Source organism: Mytilus edulis, chromosome 2 (assembly GCF_963676685.1).
Source record: "Mytilus edulis chromosome 2, xbMytEdul2.2, whole genome shotgun sequence".
Classification (NCBI taxonomy): domain Eukaryota; kingdom Metazoa; phylum Mollusca; class Bivalvia; order Mytilida; family Mytilidae; genus Mytilus; species Mytilus edulis.
The window spans coordinates 81,238,375-81,249,181 of NC_092345.1; the positions used below are offsets into that span (position 1 = coordinate 81,238,375).

At 30.5% G+C, this 10,807-nt stretch overlaps 1 long non-coding RNA gene across 2 annotated transcripts; it reads right to left on the reverse strand.

Moving 5' to 3' along the window:
* Nucleotides 1-432: 432 nt before the first annotated feature.
* Nucleotides 433-8,271, reverse strand: LOC139513103 (uncharacterized). 2 transcript variants are annotated; one of them, XR_011662392.1, is made up of 4 exons: nucleotides 8,201-8,271; nucleotides 5,212-5,409; nucleotides 3,520-3,678; nucleotides 433-2,875 (listed from the first exon to the last, which is right to left on the reverse strand). It is a non-coding gene; the product is annotated as an uncharacterized lncRNA (long non-coding RNA). The 2 variants fall into 2 exon arrangements; XR_011662391.1 differs by having other exon boundaries at nucleotides 8,205-8,250.
* Between the last annotated feature and the right edge of the window lie 2,536 nt (nucleotides 8,272-10,807).

The window sequence follows — 10,807 nt, forward strand, 5'->3', positions numbered from 1 at the left end:
AACCATTCACTTAAAAAAGGAGTGGTTTGAAAACCCTAATTTCATATACTGTAAATTCAGAAATTATTGCGCATATTTATTATTGGGATTTTATCATTTTAGACTATAAAAATAGATTTTAATTTTTGAAATTAATATTCAGAAAAATCCTGTTTGATCAACTCTGCTGTGGTAGTATTCTTTACTGTTAACAAGCAACTGGAAGTTGTATTTGACTTGTACACAAATTGTTTATGACATCAAGGAAATACAAGATTTTTTAATCATCAAAATAAGGAAGATGGTGCCATTATGAACATCATCACCAAAGCAGCTTTTTACTTATTACTTTAATTACTAGAATACTTGCTGTGGTCAATTTGTTTTTTTTTACTACTGTTCTGCTTTTGCTGTTAAAACCATTTGAGATTGGCAACAAACACAAAAACTTCATAATAGTAAATGATTGCTTTATTGAAAAGGCAACTAAAAATTTAATTTCTACGTAGCATATATACCATCAGAAATACTCATTAAACATCACTCCCAAATCTTCAATAGAAAACATAATCCTAACACATAGTATACCCTTAAAGCAACAATAAATATAATTCTCATTTCTGACTGAAGCATAAAATATGACACTTATAAGTATTGATTGAGTTTTTGCCCATGAAATAGTCTGACATCAAAACAATGGAAAAGTGTAAGCGGAACAGAACTGACAAACCTGATTCGTAAAACCAGGTCAATATTAGCTTCAATGCAAAGTACATAAACACTATATATAATACTAATACTATATCTATCTGGAAATTTTTTGTCCTATGCTAGTACTATCCTGACCATATTTCACAAATACTTAAAACCTCTTTCCCACCCCTAGTGATAAAAGGGTTGTGTTTTTTCTTCTCTTGTCATATTTATTGACCAATTTATCATTTTGTATACTATATTGTGTTGCTCTTGTTGCATACAATGTGTGCCTTTAAGTAAACTAGTAATAATAATAAACTGTTATAAACTTAATTAACATGAACTAAAAAAAATATTGTACTAAAATTTTCCATAATAAAAACATATTCAATATGTCAAGTATTTTTGATTTCATAGTGAAAAAAATAAATATCAAAGTTAAAATAATTAACCTTGAAATTAACGTAACATAACATTTTACTTCATACAAGAAAACTAGATACCTAGTTCTACATATTTTAAAGAAAACAGATATATAATATAAAATTCATCACAATCATTGAAAACAGATATATTTGGATGAGACATTGCTGATACATGTATAAAACTTTGATATAAATTTCATAAATGTGGAAACTAAATGAGGTTGGAAGTTCAGATTAAATAAATGTTTCGTTTTAAGAATACCTGATTTCTACTTAAAGATACAAAACATGCGACATTGACAATGAAACAACGGACATTTATTCACTCACAGTTTCTCACATATCAAAGTTTACAACAACAAAAAAAACGTCACAACAAAATAGTTAAAATATATACAATAAATATAGTTAAATGCCATAAATGATGTTTAAAAAAATAGTCAACAGGTTACAATTGATTAAAAACTTAAAGTTTACAATAAAATACAATTAAATAAGTAAGAGAAAAATGAGCAAGAGGAACTTTTAAGAAAAAAAAAACAATAAAAAAGATGTTACACACAAACCTAATTTGAGAAATAGAATTTACAATGAACTAGTTAAATATACAGCAGTGCAATGAGCACATTATATGCCTCTCATTTATAACATTCCATAATGCCTATATTTCATATCAGAAATTTATAAAAAAAAAAAGCTTAAGGGAGCTCACATCAATAGAAATAAAGCAGTCATCAAAGTTCCATGAAACTGCTCAAAGCACTTATGAATTCTTGTCCGAAAACAGGAAAATCCCCCTTTTTGTTAACAAAAAAAATCCCCATAGCTAGGAAAAGTAAAATCTAAAATTTCTATCAAACGAAAGGTAGCTCATTTCAATAGAAATAAATAATTCATCAAAGTTTCATGAAAACCACTTAAAGCATTAGCCAAAGGCGTGGCAAGAAGAAAACGGACGCAGGGTAAACCCAGCATACAACTTCAATAAAATAACTACTGTTCAGTATTTTTGGGGAATTTAAATTCCAAGCGAGAGGAGTCAACAGTATAGTGAGGCAAATAAGTTCAAAGGGGTGTAACTCCTAGAAAAAAAATTGAATCGCAATTTCCCGTCGATATGCACAACTACATAGTATGTCCTTATTATCTGAAAAGGTTTCATGAAATTCTGTTGTGTAGTTTGAGAGGAGTTGCGATGACAAACTGTTGCAGTAGTACATAAATTCCAAGCGAGAGGAGTCAACAGTATAGTGAGGCAAATAAGTTCAAAGGGGCGTAACTCCTAGAAAAAAAATTGAATCGCAATTTCCCATCGATATGCACAACTACATAGTATGTCCTTATTATCTGAAAAGGTTTCGTGAAATTCTGTTGTGTGGTTTGAGAGGAGTTGCGATGACAAACTGTTGCAGTAGTACATTAAAGTAAATAAGTTCAAAGGGGCGTAACTCCTAGAAAAAAAATTGAATCGCAATTTCCCGTCGATATGCACAACTACATAGTATGTCCTTATTATCTGAAAAGGTTTCGTGAAATTCTATTTTAACAGTAAACTAAGGAAAATAACATTCCTTTCCTCAGACTCAAGAGCCTGGTATAATATTAAACCAATTACAATGATGATAGTGTTTAGGATCAAACCATAAAATAAATTTGTTGTGACTTCCTGGAATTCTAATGATAAATCTTTTTGCTGGAGTATTGGAACAATGATCTAGATTTGCTGGAGCTGGTTTATTAAACTGTTCAATTACATCTACCAATGAAGTCAGATACTGAAAAAAATAAAATAATTCTATTAGATTATTTTGTGTCAGATTTAAAATCTATTCAATACATCTCTGATTTCTGCAACAAAAAAAATAGTATCCAGAATTAGAAGTCTTAATATTATACCTATTATTCCTATATACATGATTATACAACTATTGTTTCTGTGAATCCATATATTTTCTTATTTTGTCTGTGCATTCTTTACATTTTCTTATAAATTTTCTGTGTACTCTCTACATTTTCTTCAGTTGACATTCTGATATTTGATATCTTATTTCAAATCAATCAAACTACTGAACCTCATAAAAATTTTTGTTAAATCATTGGACAAATAACATAAATTTTAATAATTCTGATATTGTACATATTATAAAAGTGCTGAGGGTGTTAAAATATTTTTGATATTATTTGTCACTTGTTGAATATGTTTGCTTAATATAGTTGACAACCTGTTGAAAGTTTTAATTGGACTAATTGTTCAAAGCACAAAGCCATGTACACTATTTCAACAAGTTAATATTTGATGGCAATCCAATTTTAGGTGACTTGTGTTTTAGCTGGTATCAAGTTATATGTCAATCAATAGGGATATATCAATTAAGGCAAACAAATGTGTAAAGCATGAAAGGGATGACTTGAAATTAACCTGACAACAAGATCTTCAAAAACTTCATGGACTTCTTTTATTGTGCTTCTTCAACAATTCACAAATGTTCTTACACCAGATCTTGTAAGTCCACTTGTCAGGTACTTTCATGGTATGCACCTTACTTCCAGCTTTAACTTTCCATTATATAATATATCACTGTAATTAAAAAGTGTGTAATAAATGTATAATTTAAAGAAGATCCTAAATCTACAAAACTGTACACCAACTTATTTTTGTAGACTATTACTTTTGAAACTTTTGTGAGTTTAAGAAAGAAAGAAAAGGCACATATGTTGTCTGTCAGAGGTAAAGCAGGGAAGAAAAAGCCAGTCTTACTAGGTTATTTGATATTGCTCAACCCAACGAAGGCATTTAATTGGAATGAAAATTGTCAGGATTAACTAAAATGGGGGTCTTTCCTAACAGAAATCAATAGCATTTTGGTTGAAAATCACAAGAATAAATTGCTGCTAAGTCAGCTGAAAAGGGCTTTACACAAAATCTACTATCCCTGAAAAATAAGTTGGTTTACATATATGATGTTAAGTTGTTACCATCAATAAACATACAACTTTCAGAAAACTATTAAATATATTACGATTTTCTTTAAAAAATTAAGATATGGAGTTATTTATTTATAAATAAACACAAAAAAATAAGAGAAATAAGTTTCATTTTAGTTTTGTTGTGATTGGTGGTTTCTTCCATTAATCATACACACACCCAACAGCTCCCATTAGTAGTGGAAGACACAAAAGCATGGTATCCAAAGTACCGGTAAGACTATACCTCATGTGTTATATATATACATGTATATGAAGATACAATGTAGTTTAGTTTAAATTCCACTATACATGAACAGAAATATAGGACTTTTGTTCTATTGTTGGTTTTCTTTTTTTTTGACATTTCATAGGTACAAACTGTAATGTACATGAATAGAACTGTGTTAAAAAACTAAAAAATTACTATCCATTTCATAAAAGTTTTTACTAGAAACTCGAAATTGTCAGTCTAGGTGATCAAGTGATCACAGGTACCCCTGGTTGCAAAAACACCCTTACTGTAGTTGCCACAAACCAAAATCACAATTGAATGTGACCTGTATTTTAAGTTTCCTCACTTGTCATGCTTGTGTTAAATTATAATAAAATTGAAAAAAGTTTTTTTCAAATGGTGCATTATCAACAAGAAACACAAAATCAATCTGAATTTTTAGGTAAATAAGGGTAATAACTCTTAAAACAGTAAATGTCAAAATTAATTTGATCTGTCATTCATGAACCAACTTGCATTGTGTTCTTTAAGAACTTAAAAAAAATTTGGCAAGAGATTTAAAAAAAACTTTCAAGGTGGTCGTGGATAATTATATAAGGGGCATATTTAGTCATAAATCTTGAACAATAAACATCAAAGCTTTCATAATCAAACTTGACCAGTATAAAGTATTATCCAAGATGTTTCAATTTCATCAGATTTGGTCAAGTGATACTGTAATCATCATCATAAAACTAAAATTTTGAATGGTGGACAGACAGCATACTGACAATCATGTGCATCAATAAATGCCCCATCTTTTCAAGATAAGGGGTATGATAATAATTGCGTGTCAGGAACATTTCAATACTTGCTAGCATTTTTAGTAGTAAGATATTTTGTGAAAGGTGTAAAGTCTTTTACAATATATACTTTTTTAAAACCTATCTGATTTGATCATGTTGATAATGTCAATGTGATAAACAGTTCCGAGAATCCAGAGGTTTTCTGATGTTAAGCTTTATGTCTGTCCTTGCCCATCAAATTTCTCCATGCATTTTCAACAGTTCCTTTATTTTTCGTCAGTTAATAATAATTATATATTCTGCCAATATAAATGAGAAGGTTGACCTGAAATGTATGATAAAGATTTCAATTTATACAAACTAGTTTCAAGATCTCTCCTAAAAGATGTAGTGGAACTAATGTATGAACACAATGTTTTCATAAAATTTGAATGAGTAAATTTTCCTTTGAGGTAAATTTTAAGCTTGAAACAAGTAAAGGTTAGGTATGCTTTTTTCCATTAGGTATTAGGGATGATCAATTTAAACATACTTGGTGTTCATGGGAGGCCATTATAAAATGGGGGTATCCACCAATATATAGTGAAAAATAAATATTTTCATTTATATTTTCACCATGTTCACTCATTTACATCTTTTATCGTACTTAGACTCTATCATAAAGCAGATTTTAAAGTGCCTTTCCTGAATTTCATGTGTTTCGAGTAAACAGCCTTTTTGTATTTGAGTTTGGTGGAAATTAACTCTCAATTAATACTAGAAAAGATCAAATTTTGTAAATCACATGTACAAATGTAGGATATAAATGACATCAAATCTAAAATACATGTTTGTAGTGTAAAAAAATCTTTGTTTTATCATATTTAATATATATTGGACATAATAAACAAACCTGGTTAAATAAATGTCTTTTACATCTATTCTTTCATTTATTTTGTTTTATACATAAATCAGGTAATTTAGAATTGTTTTACATTGTTTTGTATTTCAGGGCCTTTTTAAGTTAACTATGCATGGCATGGGTTTTGTTCATTGTTGAAGGCATTACACATATGTTCAGTGTCTGTCTATTTTGTGATTGTTTCAGATAAGGGTGAAGGTTGGTACCTATCAAAACGTTCAATCCAGCTGCATTTGTTTGCACCTTTACTAGTCAGGAACATGATGTTTAGTGGTTGCCATTTGTTGATGAGGTTCATAAGTCTTTCTCGATTTTTATATAGATTAGACTGTTGGTTTTTCTATTTGAATGGTTTCACACTTGTCATTTTTGGGGCCCTTTATAGCTTGCTGTTTGGTGTAAGCCAAGGCTCCATGTTGAAGTTATAGTACTTTGACCTATAATGATTTACTTTTAAAAATAGTGACTTGGATGGAGAGTTGTTTAATTGGTATTCATATAACATCTTCTTATATATCTAGTGACCCATACAAATGTAGTTGTTAACTTTTATACCATTCACTGAATGTTACTGTCAAGTTTTTCATCAGTCAAATGTATGAATGGTAACAGAACTATATATTTTTTGTTCAATGAACATGATTACTGTAACTTACTCATATCACTCATTCAATGTTTTACAAGTCCCTGTCATTTAACATGTTAGTGATGTTTTATATAATAACATAAAAATCAGATTTTTTAAATGGTTGTCAAACTATTATCGATCAGACCACAAGTTTTCTCTAAAGTTCACATTAGTTTACATTTTTCATGTTGGTACAATGCTGTTATAGCCAACCAAATGGTACATGTATAACAAGTTTTTCTCAATGCTGAAGGCAACATGTATACATGGTATATGGTTTAACATCCCTTTCATTTGAACTCATGTGGATAGTTGTCTCACTAGCAATCATCAACCACATCTCCTTATTTTAATATGGAAGGAAAGAAATTAACTATTAAGAATCATGATATTCATTGAAGGATGTAAAAAAGGGGGAGAAGATGCAAATATGGCAATCAAAAATAGACACAACAATTTTTAAAAAGACAAAGAAGAGTTATATCTGTGCCTGTATTGTTCACCTGAAGAATAAAATCACCAGTTTGCTAATTCAGACTTTTATATATTTTTTTGCAATTTACAGGTTTAGCTTTAAGCTCCTGTAACATGTATAACTTTCAGATAACAGCCAAAACTGAAAAAAAAGAAGTAAAAAATCAACATACATGACATAGCGGACTATGCATTTTAAAAGACTTTTCTTATTGTTGAAGGCTGTACAGTGTTAGTGACCTATAGTTATTAGTTTCTATGTCATTTATTGTGGAGAGTTGTCTCATTGGTAATCACCGACATGCCAATTATTCTCTTTAAATTAATGTATATATTTAAAAAATGTTTTCAAAATAACAACAAAAAATGTGTGAATAAAAGTATAGTACAAGTTGATAAAGAGATTATATCGAAACAGGGGGTGTCACGGAATAGAAGTTCCTTCATATAAATGTAAGTTCCGAAAGGAAAAATATTCTGGAATATTATTTCCAGAGGAATAAAAATTACAGTATATGTTCCGAACGGAATAAATGGTATAGAATATGTGTTCCTACAGGTATAGATATTATGACATTGTTTATAACAAAGTTTCCAGTGGAACTTCAAATATAAGTTGACACCTGGACCAAATATTCACTAATTTTTTAGGATATATATTCATCTTGTTAGGTTGAACCTTTTTACATGTTCAATTTTCACCTGAGCTCCTATTTTTTCATGGAAAAAGCTAAAAAACTGGAAATTTATATTATTTCAGGGGCAATAACTCCAAAACAGGTTTATAGACTTTTCTCGAAATTTCAGTCAAAAATAATATACATATTGTCATGCTGATCCATTTTCCAACTCGGTAAACTTTTAACCTAGCTCCTAAACATATTGTGGTCACAGTTAAAAACTGATAAAAAGCATTATAAAGGGGACAAAAACTCCAAAATAGATTAACTGATTTTTTTATACAATTTTATCTTCTTCTCCACTAGCTATATATATATAACTCCCTATTACTCCTGATTAATGTACTTGTATTGCTTGTTAAAGTTTCATCCCTATAACTGTGGGATTTATCTTTTAGAATAGGATAGATTTACATTGAAAATGTTTGGTTACCTACTATGTGTTCCAGAGATAATGGCCGCGCCCCATCATCAACATCGTGCATTCGTCTCAACTCGGCCGATTCCTCAAGAAGGAGAGTAGCGGATTCTACCGAGGATTGCCGAATGCAACATCGTGGTAGATCTAGCTAAGTTCCGAATGGAAATGAGTATTTTCCGAAAAAAAATTAAAAATTTACAAGTGTGGACACATATCGGTGTGGATAGTAAAATAGAGAGCACTTGAAGCAGAGCTGAGCATGTAACTATGGTTAGATGCCCAATGGTGGAAGGAGAAGCAGTACTTTATATAAAGAGAGCACCTGTTCTACATATGAAAATATGGTTCATCTATAAAGGGGGTTAAAGATCAGTTATACTAGATTAGTAATTGTTAAATTTGTAATAGTATGTTTGAGAGTGTCATTATCATTGAGTTTATATATTGGTTGTGCCCTCTTCAAATGTTCTACGAGCTATTTCTTTGTCTTTTACATATAGTTCAACTTGATGATCTTCTATGTGAAAGTGTGTGCAACGGTGAGTCCGATGATCTCGCCTTTTAAGACTGATGTTATGTGTTATAATAGTCTCAGTTTCAGATAATAAGCAAAAAAGCAAAAACACAAATATCAAAAAAACAAAACACGGTGTGTTGCGGGGGTCGACATAAGTATATCATTCAAAAACTTGACTGTTTACAAGTAACCATGGAGACAACAACTTGTCAGGCTCTGAAAATTTGTACTTGCTTAGAGAAAAACCTCCGATATACTGTCATTACTGACATAAAATGATATAAAATTAGCGTTCTGCTTTTCTGACGAAAATTTCCATACAGAAAGCTGTCGCCGCGTCATCTTTTAATAGATCAGCTTGAGATTATTATTTAGGTTGAAACACTAAATGCTCATTTGATGAAAATGCTGGGAATAAAACTATTTTCCAAGGTCATTTCACCCACATAAATCCTTTCCTAAGATAAAGTAGTCCTAAACTTTGAAAAAGCCTTTAACAACTTATTCAGTTCTACCAGTGATTTCCCCCTAAAATAATTGTGTGAAGGTATTTCATGATTTGAGGAACAATATATGATGGAAAAAAATTGGGGGTCACCGATTTAGATTTGTCACTATAGCCACCTTGAATTTTGATTGGAAAATAAACATTGAAGACCTGTTGGTGACCTTCTGCTGTTGTCTGCTCTATGGTCGGGTTGTTGTCTCTTTGACATATTCCCCATTTCCATTCTCAATTTTATTTGTATGTGTCTGTCCCAAGTCAGGAGTCGTTTGTTTATGTGTTACATATTTATTTTCGTTCATTTTTTTATATATATAAATAAGGCCGTTAGTTTTCTCGTTTGAATTGTTTTACATTGTCATTTCGGGGCCTTTTATAGCTGACTATGCGGTATGGGCTTTGCTTATTGTTGAAGGCCGTACTGTGACCTATAGTTGTTAATTTCTGTGTCATTTAGGTCTCTTGTGGAGAGTTGTCTCATTGGCAATCATACCACATCTTCTCTCTTATAGTTGTTATTAATAAAGCATTTATACATATAGTATATGATGGTCATTAGTATTTCTATTGTATCCGGCATATTATATTAGGGAACAGTGCTTATCTTTTTACCTTCGAATAAATTATTGTGAACTTATCTAAGTAATTTTATCACACATTTTCCATAAGTAGGTGATTTCAGAGGGATGCGTATCTATATAAAAAATAATCATTTTCGATATTTTCTAATGCTTTTCAACTACGATTTTTGATCGAATGCGGTCTCGGCTGTATATTTGGAAGTTCCATCAAACGTACCATCTTTATAATCTATACTCTACTCGGGACAATATTCCTCAATATTCATGCAATTACCCTATAATATAAGATCAACAATAATAAATCAAATAACGTGTTAGTCTCATGATATATGGTTTTTAGGCCGCAGTTTTAATTTCCGGATGTAGGATAAAAAAAAAATTATTGGCTTCAACATCGTTGTACCGTTTTACCCTATTAGAACAATATAACTCCATACCATATGCAAAACTTGTATCATTGCTGTGTTATTTTACTTGAATAAGATAACCCCATACCATATACTAGCATGGCTATAATACTGTGTTTCTCTATTTCAATAGAATAACCCCCTAACATGTGTTAACATGGTATACCATACCCTCTATTGAACAACGTAACCCCACTAACATAAGATCTATTTAATAGGATAACCTCAGTTGCATCGGGTGTCTCGACAGTTAAATTTTAAATATTTAAAACGCTCGGGCAAGCCTCGCGTTTTTTTAAAATTTGAAAATTTAACTGTCTCGAGTGGATAAATATCGTATTAAACTCGATGCAGTGGTAGAATCTATCTGTATTCTGGTTTTTCCTTTTTGCTAATGTGCTTCATCTATATGCCTTTTTGTTCAACTTTGTTGAAATAATTACTCTTTTTATATTGATTAATATATTATAATACAATGTTGACTGTTGTATCACTATTTCTTGACATTTTTACCTGTAATGTCTTTTAGTTTTGTCCACGTCGTTGTCAATATAATAGAATTTTATGGGACTGTAGTGCAAGTGACATGTTTAGCAAGCTATAAAACTA